The sequence below is a fragment of the Takifugu rubripes genome, unplaced genomic scaffold (genome assembly GCF_901000725.2).
Source record: "Takifugu rubripes unplaced genomic scaffold, fTakRub1.2, whole genome shotgun sequence".
NCBI lineage: Eukaryota > Metazoa > Chordata > Actinopteri > Tetraodontiformes > Tetraodontidae > Takifugu > Takifugu rubripes.
In genome coordinates, this window is record NW_021821639.1 from 332,598 (window position 1) to 345,259 (window position 12,662).

Here is a 12,662-nt window from a genome sequence, read left to right on the forward strand (position 1 = left end):
AGTCTAAATTAAATAAAAATCATCCATTCATCATTCCCAACAGGCGGTGTTTGATTAGAAACTCTTTCTGAGCTCTGGTGCTCTGAAACATCTCCGCTTCCATTTTCAGCTGTTTTTATTCTCAATAACATCAAATCATCCATCCATCCAAATCGTGGTCCTGTTGGACCACCAAAGGACAAACACTTTCCATTTAGCACGGACAAAAAAACCCAAATCCTGTTTAGCAATGAAGCTGTGGGGAGAGTTTGAGGAGCGTTTTTGAGGAACACGCTGCCATATTGGGTCCAAGCTGCTGGGGTTTTTGTTGTTTCCAGGTGAATCGGTGGGCAGCGGCGTTACCGCCTGTCTCTGCCCCCCCCTCTCTCCCCGTGGTCGTGGTCACGCCGGGCATCTTTACTGGTCCCGTTTTAAACAGGTTCTGTTGGGAACAGGTGTTCTCCAGAACTGTATTCCAGGCTGCTGTGCTGAAGGGCTGTTTTCAGTAGCAATAGAGCCAGAGTGTGCCTGCTCCATATGAACCCCCCCCAGGCCGTGCTTTCCTCCTGGCTGAGCCATAATCAGCTCTGGATGGACTGGTTCACGCTTGGACTGAGTCGAGATTTGATAGCTTGACTGATTCTTACAGTTTTGGATCAAACCCCCATCTGCTGATTCCAGGAGATCTTTAAAGGATCTCAGAGCTTCAGATTTATGAAGCCTGCTCAGCCCCCGGCAGCGCTGATGAAACCATTTCATTCCTTCAAAAAAGCAGAACATGAAGCTCCAGAAAAGGTTTTTGGATCAAGTTTCCAACAGAACGAGGACAAGTGGGTAAAAGCGCCACTTTAAAGCCTCCAGGCCTCAGAAAACATCCACCTTTAGGATGCCTGACTTTAGAGGATCGTCGGTTCGCTCCGAGCACAAGAACAAACATGTTTAACCTCAGTCCAAGAACATCTGACCTGAAATGATCAAAAAGCTTCAGCGTAAAAAGATGGTGGAGAGAAAGCTGCTGGGAGGTTCTCAGAAGAGAAGTGGCATTAAAGCCAGCTGGAAGAGTCCAGCCTGCTTCCTGCTCCTCCAAACAGGCGTCTCCACACCAACACTGAGGAACACGGGCTTCTGTTCTTCCTTCTTCTCTTCTGACTATTGTGTGTTTGATGAATGCAGCATCCACTCACTGCCCCCCCCCCCCCCCCCCCCCCCCCCCCCCCCCCCCCCTCATTTACACTGCTCCTGGTTTCACAATGCTCCTCAGACAGATGCAACCAGAGACACTGATGCCGTCAGACAATAAACCTGAGTGTTGTTGTGTCCGGTTATTAACATGTTCCATGCTTTTCCTTCTGCAACAGTTCATCACACCTGCTCAGGGAAACCTCGGTGTAAAGGAGGTGAAGCCGTGCCTCAGTGACTCTACTTTGCTGTTTTAGAAACTAACAGTTATGAGATGAATATACAGTGTGCACGTACGCACACACGTGTGTATAAACACTTAATACACGCGTGTGCGTGGATGTAGACTTTTTAGTACTTTGGGTTCATAGACTTTTTAGTATTTTGAAGATACGTGTCTGTATATAAACCAGATCCTCCTGTAATAAAGAACTAAAGGCTGACTGTTGTCACGTGACCTGTCTCCGTCTGTGTCCGATGATAGAACCTGCCTAGAACATCTGGTCCACAGAAAAAGCAAAACAGCTCACAGAACTGGTCCAGTTCAGACCCAAAAATGACAATACATAATGAAAATGTGTGACGCAGTAGAACAATGGGCGAACTTTCTATTGGTCATTGACAGTTTCAGTCGTCATCAGAATTCATCAAAAATATTTAAACCAACAAACTACACACAGAACCGCAAAGTTTAAAGCTTAAAGGGAGCGACAGGTGAAGATTTAAAGCTCAACGCACCTGAAGAAGTTCCAAAAAGGAGAAATATCATGTGATGCTTTACCGCCACCCGGTGGACACGCGTGGAACTGCAGACAATAGTTAAACGCGCTCCGACACATTCTGACCTCTGCTGCTCCTCCTGGACTCCAGGGCTGCAGAAATGTGCTGCTTTTACAAGTCTTTCAAATCTGTCAAGCATCATAAATCTTATTTATTTAACCAGGTTGAATAATGGCGGAGAATGGTGTCCGAAAAGCGTCTTTATTTTAAAGTGAACAAGAACAGTTCGGTCCGCGTTCACAGAGAGGCGGAGAGACCTCGAGAGAGTCCAAAACAAGTCCGCTAGGAAAACTCTCAAAAATAGTCAAGCCACAGAAGTCAGGGTTTGGTGATGAGGCCGAAAACCCTCCGCCGCTGGCAGACGGGAGTTCTGTCCTTAAATCGAACGGCAGATTGAAGAGAGACCGCAGGTGCGTGTGTCTGCGGGGCCAGCTGTGGCTGATGAGCGGCTCCTCCACGCCCCCTGCAGGTAGACACCAGCAACAACGGTCCCAGAAACTGGGAACCCAACAAACCAGTTTAATCAAAGTATTCCTTTCAGACTAAGCAGGAAGACTGAAGACCGACAAGGTGAGTGGAAACGAAGAGCATTATTGAAAAGAATTGACAGTTGTGTTTGGAGATAAAAATCAAGATTTGAATCAATGAGACTTCATATTTAGTTTTAGCACAAAACATCATTATACATTATAAATGAATAGGGCTTATTTAACATTCTTATAGTCTGGCTTTAGTTATAGTTGAATAGTCTTTCTAAGTGAAGTTTAGTTTATTTTTCTGCTCTTTGCTACTGATCCAAAAATAACTTTAAACCCTCCCAGAATGCTTTAATGGTAGTAATATATACGCCATAAAGCTGTTGATTAGGTTTTAAAAGTGAAAGTATTCTGTTCAGACGAAGCAGAAAGAGCGACATTTTGTGACAGGTGAAAGCTCATCAAGTTCTTAGAGTTGTTCAACAGTCCAGGTTACAGCTGGATATTTTGGTATTATTTAAGACAATAAACTTTAAAAATAATTAAATAAATCCACACAGGATCACAGGACACCAACAGGATTTTGGGTTCATGTTGCACGTTTTCTCACAGTGGTTTATTGTTCTATGTTGTGGAACCACTGTGAAAGAAATGCAGGAGTGGGTGTCATTTCTTTCATCTATTTTAAATAGAGCAGTGATCTTTGAGGACTTGGATCATAGAAATAATTGAAGAGGAGAACAAAGGAGGGAAGTTAAAAAGTCCTGACTAGCATGTTTATGTAGCACCAGATAATTTAGTGGCTGAGCTGAAGACAGTTCTTTCACCATGTTGGCCTGTGGAAAACCAGTGTTGTCGGCCCGATGGACCAGCGTCCCCGTCGTTGCCGGACCACCGTTGGCCACCAGTTGGGTTTTGGGATCAAAGTGGGGGCGTTTCCTGTATCCGGTTCTCCTCACGGATCCATGACTACAACATGTTGCTGCAAGTGCAGAGACGTTTGCTCTGGAAAGAACTTTAGAGCACATTCAGTGCTGCAAGATGAGGGGCTGGAAAAGGTGCCAGTTCTTTTCTCACTGCAGGGAACAGTTAAAAAAAGCAGCTTAAACTCTGAAAACATGAAAATGATACAGAGACAGCATTGATTTATTGATTCAGTTGTTATTCAGAATGGATTAGAAATGTTCCTGTTTGATAAAAATGCAGTGAATTGGGATTATTTAACTACAACCTCTACAGATTATTTACCTTCATCACAGTCTCATCACTATTTCTGATGTTTCCTCAGGATGGACGAGGACAGAGCAGAGTCCACAGTGCCCAGCTGTGTGTCCCTGAAGAGTGACCTGTCCAAAGATGGAATATTAAACTTCAGAAGTTCAGAGGAAATGTAAGAAAACTAAAGCGTGATGATGTGTTTGTGTGGCAGCTGTTAGTCACATTAACAGCAGCAGGTTGTGAGTTTATTATTGGAGATGTTTAACACTTAAACCTCAGACAGTCATATAGTTACAGACTTAATGTGAATATTGTTGATTAGAAACAAGAATCATGTTTAAACTGAAAGATGAATTCAGACATAAATGCTGGAACAATATTGAGTCTTGATCAGGTTCTTTCATCCTATAAATCAAAGGACTAATAGAGATGTGTTTCATAGTGAGAGGGGGGAGCACATCCTATCAAACTGGGACCAGTCAGCTCCACCAGGAGAGTCCTCTTGTTCACAATCTGGAAGCAGATCTGGAGATGCTGAAATGAAGCCCAAACAAAGTAAAACTGTTCAATATGAGATTTAATTTGTGATGTCATGAATTTGTAGTTGTGTTGATGATTTATTATAGATGGAAATCATTGGTTTACTTATGTTCAGGAAGTGATCTGCAGGAGGTGATAGAAGGTCATAAGATGAGTCTGAAGAGAAGATGTGAACATGTGACTGAAGGAACTCATGAAGCAGGAAGTGGAAACCTGCTGAACAAGATCTACACTGAGCTCTACATCACTGAGGGACAAAGTGAGGAGGTGGACACACAACATGAGGTGAGACAGCTTGAGAGAACCTCCAAGAAGAACATCCAGGACACTCCAATCAAGTGCCAGGACATCTTCAAAGTCTTATCTGAGCAACAGAGACACATCAGAGTGGTTCTGACCAACGGTGTCGCCGGCGTTGGAAAAACCTTCTCAGTGCAGAAGTTCAGTCTGGACTGGGCAGAAGGTTTGGAGAACCAAGACATCAGTCTGGTGCTTCCGCTCTCATGCAGGGAGCTGAACTTGATCAGAGATGAGCAGCACAGTCTTCTCTCACTGCTTCATGTTTTCCATCCAACATTACAGAAGATCAGAGCAGAAGATCTGACTGTCTGGAAACTTCTGTTCATCTTTGATGGCCTGGATGAAAGCAGATTTTCACTGGGTTTCAACAAGCATCAGCTCATCTCTGATGTCACACAAGTATCGTCAGTTGACGTGCTCCTGGTGAACCTCATCCAGGGGAACCTGCTTCCCTCAGCTCTCATCTGGATCACCTCCAGACCTGCAGCAGCCCATCAGATTCCTCCCTCGTGTTTTGACAGGATCACAGAAGTACGAGGCTTCACTGACTCCCAGAAGGAGGAGTACTTCAGGAGGAGGTTCAGTGATGAAGATCTGTCCAAGAGAATCATCTCACACATCAAGGCCTCCAGGAGCCTCCACATCATGTGTCTGATCCCAGTTTTCTGCTGGATCACTGCTATAGTTCTGGAGGACATGATGACCAGAGACCAGAGAGGAGAGCTGCCCAAAACCCTGACTGACCTCTACTCACACTTCCTGATGGTTCAGATAAAGAGGAAGAAGCAGAAGTATGGAGGAAAGCAGAGACCAGAGGAACTGACTGAGGCTGATAAAGAACTCCTTCTGAAGTTGGGTCGGCTGGCGTTTGAACATCTGGAGAAAGGAAACATCATGTTCTACTCAGAAGACCTGAAGCGATGTGGACTGGACGTCTCCGAGGTGTCGGTGTACTCAGGAGTTTGTACAGAGATCTTCAAGAGAGAGAGTGTGATCTTCCAGAAATCAGTCTACTGCTTTGTTCATCTGAGCATTCAGGAGTTTCTGGCTGCCGTCTACATGTTCCACTGTTACACCAGCAAAGACACAGCGGTTATAAATAAGTTCCTAAAATATTCTAAACCAAACCCCTTTTCCTGGTTTGCTGGGTTGTTTACAAATAACGATCCAGTCACATCTCTTGATGACTTCCTCTGGAGAGCACTAAGGAAATCTCTCAAAAGTGAAAATGGCCACCTGGACTTGTTTGTTCGCTTCCTTCATGGTCTCTCTCTGGAGTCCAATCAGAAGATCTTGGGTGGACTGTTGGATCAGACGGAGAACCACCCAGAAACCATCCAGAAGGTCCTCAACAACCTGAAGGAGGAGAACAGTGATAAAATCTCCCCAGACAGAAGCATCAACATCTTCCACTGTCTGATGGAGATGAAGGATCAGTCAGTCCATCAGGAGATCCAAAAGTTCCTGAAGTCTGGGGAGATATCGGAGAGGGAACTGTCAGAGATCCACTGTTCAGCTCTGGCCTACCTGCTGCAGATGTCAGAGGAGGTTCTGGATGAGCTGAACCTGCTGCAGTACAACACCTCAGAGGAGGGACAACGTCGCCTGATTCCAGCTGTGAGGAACTGCAGGAAGGCCGAGTAAGTAAAGATTTTTGGGGCCGGACATCGGCGTTTAAATCAAGCGAGTGGATCATGTCAGGTAGCAATACCCCCTCCAGTGGTCATTCCTTCAATTCTTTATCTCCATTGCAGCGTCCATAAATTAAAAAAAAACAACAATTCATCCAGAAATGTTCAATACTGGCTGGATATAAGTTCAAAGGTCAATCCAGACAAACCAACATAAGGCAGGAATAATAGGAGCCACAAGTTAACTGACTATCATGAAATTACTGTCATGTCATTAAATAACTTTTGTTTGTTTGTATACATCGTATTCTAACGACAGAAAAACACATTTTAACTAATGACACGTGACTATTTTGCTTCATTTGTTCAACGTAAAAACAGCCGGCCTCGTTGGTTTAAATGGGTGTTTTAGGTCTTTGTGGCGGTTCCGTTTGGAGCCTTTATGTGACCCACAAAGTTGTTTGAGCCTTTCCACACCCGTTAGGTGGCAACTTCATCACTAGCAACAGAAGGTGCAGTGAAAATGATTTGAAGGGAAACAGGCAGATAGAACAGAAGCTGAGGGCAATCGATGCAACCAGAGACTCTGATGTCATCGATCGGATCGCTGAATTAAGACTCGACGCACCATCGTACAAATTGCATGAAATGCAAAATATCCAAAGAGCTGATAGACAGATAAAAAGATGCACGTTTATTTAAACCATTTGCTATAATCATTTTAAATATTGAGTAATTATGAGCTGTTCTAAAATAAGACAAATGTTGAGAATAATTCAGTTGCATTTCAGATCTGATGGTCGTTCAAACTGTTGCTCTACGGTGTTGAATTTAGCTTTTCCAGGAAATGAGCTACATTTGTGTTGAGGTAGATTCTCAGATAAGTTGATGAGAAATCCCAAAGTTTGACTCACTATTTCTGTTTCATACACAACAGACTGGCTGGTAGTTTTCTTTCAACGAGTCATTGTGAAGTTGTGGCCTCAGCAATGACGTCAAACCCTTCTCATCTACGGGAGCTGAGCTTAAGCTGGAACAAAAGCCTGACAGATGCCGACGTAAAGTTACTGTCTTCTGCAATGATGCATCCAAACTGCAGACTGGAGACTCTCAGGTCAGTCAGAGATGATCCAGTACTTTCCCAGGTGTAACTAGTTAGACAATAACTGTTTCCATGTTTGATCTTTGTTATAAACGTAGTGTTACAATTCTCAGAAAAAAGACCACACAGGACAGATTTGCAGTCTTAAATTGGTTGTGGAAATCTGTCCCATGTGAGGATGGTCATCAATGACTAGAAAGGAAGTATCAGTTGTAGATCTGTCTTGTTTTATTTTAGGCTGGCCACAAAACCGCCCAAACATTCAGACCAATCAAAAATGGTTCTTCCTGTCTTTTAAAGATCAGAAGGAAAACTAGAAACCCCAAAAAGAAAGCTGCTGCAGTGTGCCATGCCCCTTCTCTCCTGAGAAAAGCCATCCCAAAAAAGAGAAAAGCCCAAGTGTGAAGTGAGCGCCCTGTTAAACCTTGGTACCGAAAGCCTGCAGTCATTCTCATCTGAGGTGGCTTCATTCCAGCCAGAAGCCCAAACCTGCCTCCCTCTTAAAGGGGCAGCAGGTCAGTCCAACCACAGAAACCTTCATGAAGATCTGAAGCTTTCAGCATCCACAATTGTTGCACCTCACTTCCATTGGAGTCCAAATCAGAAGTCAACAAGTTGATTCTACACCGATTCTACACAATGCAACCATTTTAAAAAGGTTTCCATCCATAGGTTTTCACGAATATTTAGATAAATCTGTTTGTTCATCGCCTCCTTCTTTTGTAATGGTCATAAAAGAAAATGACCTTATTTGAGTTTTTCTCCTCACAAATATGACTTTCTATGAACGATGCAATAAATGCAGCTTGCAATCTAAGACAATATGGAAGTATGTGTATATAATAGTAGTGGAAGTAGCTCATAAAATAATACATTTGCTCTTCTCATCGAATCTTTCTATGTTATTAAAGAAAAACTTGCTCTTAGTCAACAACATCTAAGACATCAACCAAAAATCCTAATTTTCTACAATCTAATATAAAACAGTAGAGAACTAGGTGGCAGCTGCACCTTTTCCTGAGGTCCTTGTTGATGCCCTGAGGGGAATTGATGCTCCTGCAATGTTTTCTGGCAGCATTGAGCTTGCAGTGGGGCAATCAAACACACTGTGGGGTGGCTCTCTTTCCTTCTCTCACCTGGAGAACAAGTGACACCAGCTGCCAATCATTGTTGGAGAAATGTGCAGTCAGGGGAACTCTGCGTCCAGACTATAGCCACCCTTCCAGCATCCAGCAGTGTCTAAAACCTTTGATTTGGTTTCACCAGAGAGTGTAGGGATTGCAGGGTCGCTGCAGCATCGCCCACAAGCTATCAGGAGTGGGTCGCTTTGTCCCAACTCCTGACAAGAGTTGAGTGCTACTGAGAAATGTGGTCTCACAAACTTGGAAGGTATTTTGACCTACACACACTTTACATACGCTGTAGATCTTGTCCAACCGCCCTGAAAGAACCCAAAATAGGAACATACGGCAGATAAGCCGGTGCAGGACCAGAGGTTTGTTGCTTGTAAGCTGTGTTTTGCTCTGGTACATGTTGATTTTTATTTGTCTTCTCTCAAAAAAATTGTTATTTTAGTCTAAGTGGCTGCAGTTTATCCAAGACCAGCTGTGATTCTGTGGCCTCGGCTCTGAAGTCCAACCTCTCCCATCTGAGGGTTCTGGACCTGAGCTCCAACCCGTTGCAGGATTCAGGAGTGAAGCGGCTCTGTTCTGGACTGGAGAGTCCAAACTGTAAACTGGAGAGGCTCAGGTCAGTCTTCATTTTTCTACCTATATACCAGCTGCTAAGATGGTGAAGTGAGGCTGTTCTCAACACTGCTGTGATGCACCACATTAAAAAAATTCCTTGGAATATCCTGAATTCAGGTCTGACCCAACTAAGAACTAACGTAGGTTTAGTACTGACGCAGATAACATGCAGACCTGCTCCGTATAACCTCATCCTGCATTTTTCAGATTGATTAACTGCAGCTTATCAGAGATCAGCTGTGACTCTCTGGCCTCGGCGCTGAGGTCCAATCCCTCCCATCTCAGAGAACTGGACCTGAGTGGGAACCAGCTGCAGGATCCAGGAGTGAAGCTGCTCTGTGGTTTTCTCCACTTTCCAAACTGCCGACTGGAAACTCTGAGGTAAACACCATTCTCAAAAATGTCCATTATTCCATCCGAGGGTCCTCACACTTTCTGAGTGTGTGTGTTGTGCCCAGTTCCTTCAGGAGGGAGGGCCACACGGGGACCACTTATTCATGATAAATTGATTTAAGGACAATGAAAATGCCGACAGATGGTAACCAAAATTAGACAAAACTAGGTGAGGGTGCCTGGTAGACACCAGCCAACGAGGAGGGAGATGGTGAGGGAGACAGGAAGTCATCTAAGACAGGTTGTGCCTTTAAAGATCAGCCACAGGTGAGATGGATCTCCATGATGAGATGGGAGGGAAAGAGGTGGGAGAACCTGGGAAGAGTGAGGGCCAGAACAATATATATTCTCCTTTGGAACAGTGCAAACCTGAGAGGTTGGAATTGTGGTAATTACATATTACTATCATTTTTTAACCTGTAACTAAATTAAATATTTACAGATCATGCCTTTGATTAACCTTTCAGATGAATACTGGTTTCACTTATAACCTTATAAAAGTTTCCCTTCTTTATTTAGGTTAAGGGACTGCAGTTTATCAGAGATCAGCTGTGGCTCTCTGGCCTCGGCGCTGAGGTCCAATCCCTCCCATCTCAGAGAACTGGACCTGGGTCAGAACCAGCTGAAGGATTCAGAGCTGAAGCTGCTGTCTGCTCTCGTAGAGAATCCACACTATGGGCTGGAGACATTGAGTCATGGCTGGTTGTAGCCAGTCACCTCCCGCTCATCTGCTGCATCACTCACTGACCACTGGTGAAGAGCATCTGTGGAAACATCTGCCGTCTACTCCCTCCATAGATGAAAAATTCAGTTTTTAAAAAGCGCTGGTGGACTTTCAGGAGATCAGCCGATGGTCGACAAAGCAGAAGCAGCTTCGCCTTGAAGTTAAATTAGTTCCTGGTATCACACAATGCATCTTTATAAAGTTCTAAATGGCTCCTCGGCCACTCTTATCAGCATGAAAACATTGTCTTAATTGTCTTTTCAAATGTCTGTATTATACGTTACTGTTTTACATCATGCCTTCAGAATCTTTAGGGTTTAGTATTTACTGTCTCTGTGACATGGAGCATTGGAATATTTCAGCTGCAGCCAGCAAAAACCCATCAGAATGACGGCTATCGGTGGGAACCACAGCTCATTTGACTTTAGTCAGTCTGTTCAATGTTATAGGATTTATTGCCATCTAATAAAAACTATGAATAAATGTGGGAAATAGGAAATAAAAAGAAGCAAAATGACCAAATAAAACTCCCATGAATACAGTAAATTTAAAGATGTCAAGAATGGAATATCAGTTTAAATTTAATCAAACATAAAGTGAAAAGGCCTCCTTTAAGTTTACTGCAAAAATAAACACAAAATCAAGAGCGACACGCGCCAAAAACGTCTCATTCTCTCTTCTGTCTCCACTCATTCTTTTATATTCTCTTCAGATAATGGGGACGGGGTCGTGTGATAACAAAACAACCTAATTGGGGACTATATTTTTGTTGCAAGAACTTTGGCTCTTCAGAAGTTTCTATGTTGGCTTCCACAGATTGTGCATCCACTAAAAACTCAGTGTTTCTGAGGAACTACCAGGAGTGGCTGGAGTGGAGGCCAATGACGCTATAGCTACATATAGCTACATATAGATCACCGTTATCCTCAACCCAAAAGACCACCAGTTGGCGCAGCAATACTAAAGATAGGAGGTTGTGGTGGTTGCGCAGACGCGGAGTGATATCACGCACAAACTATGTTCTATATACCGTATGTTCGTGACCAAAGGGCGCACCGTATTAAAAGTTGCAGCCTCAGTTACGGGTGCTATTTCTGTATTTAACACATACATCAGGCGCTCCAGATTATAGGGCGCGGGCATGGTAAAACATACCGCTACCATAGCTTAAAACAGGCATGCTAGCGCGTATTTAGCAATTTTGCGAAAGCCGGCAAGTCGACCGCTGTAGTCGGCCGCTCACAGCAGGAGCCCCGTCTGTAGTCACTGATACCAGCTTTTCCAGCGGCACTTTTTTCTCCCCCAAAAACTCCTTCACCTCGTTATATATGTCGACTCCCCTCGTTATATGTGTCAACTCCCCTCGTTATATAGGTCGACTCCCCTCGTTATATATGTCAACTCCCCTCGTTATATATGTCAACTCCCCTCGTTATATATGTCAACTCCCCTCGTTATATATGTCAACTCCCCTCGTAGTTGTCTTTAGGGGCAGTAGTGTGAGAAGTTCTTTTGTGGAGAAATCATCAAACACCTTCCTGATAAAGATCCTCAGCAGCGCCGTACTGCTGCTGTCCACCGACTCGTCACAGGAGGCTAAACCACCTGCACCTCGCCAGGTCACGGCCCAGCTGGTCGGCCAAGTTCCCAGACATCGCAGACACTCTTCTTACCATCGTAGCTGCCCCCAGTTGAACATCGGAGAGATTGGAGATCACGTCGGTTCCGTATTTCTCGTCTTCAAGTACAGTTTTGGCAATCAACATCATTGCTTCTTTAACTACCTCCCCGTCTAAAAATGCCGCCTTCTTTTTAATCAAGAATTGCGCAGCTCTAAATGAGGCTTCGGTTGCTTTTTGGGAGGCTTTAACTGGCCTTGTGAAAAAAGCTTGCTGTTTGCACAAAGCTGCCTTTAACTCTCGGGCTTTTCCTGCTGGCAGTGCCCTGCCCTGTGGATAGCTAGCATGGTAGCTTGTGTGACACGCCGTAAAATGTCTCTCCACATTGTGCCGCTTCGCCGTCGCCACAGTCGCCCCGCAAATAAGACAAACACATGCTCCTTTCACAGTGGTAAAAAAACGCTCGACATCCCATTCGTGGTGAAAATGATCTGTCTTCTTTCTTTTTTCTGCCATCTTTTTATGGGTCAGTCATCTCCTCGTTTTGGCTGCGCCCGCTAGGTTGTTTAGTCGTAGTGATCTGTGTAGACGCTACGTTTTGGTCACGCGCATCATACTGACCTTTGAACTATTTTATTTTTAAAAATATATATATATTGTTATTTCCAGTTTATGTGTAAGTGTGATTTAAACAAGAATAGCATACAAAATAAATTAGATGCAGCTCATTGGTAAGTGGTGCTATTTGAGCTATTTTTAGAACAGGCCGGCGGGCGACTCATGTGGTTCTTACGGGCGACCGGGTGCCCGCGGGCACCGTGTTGGTGACCCCTGGATTAGATCATATGATCACTCTAGAATCTAGAGTGATCATATGAGAGACGAGATGTTAATGAGATACCATCTAGAGTCTAGATGGTTAATGAGATACCATCTAGAGTCTAGATGGTATCTCATTAACATCGAGTCTCTC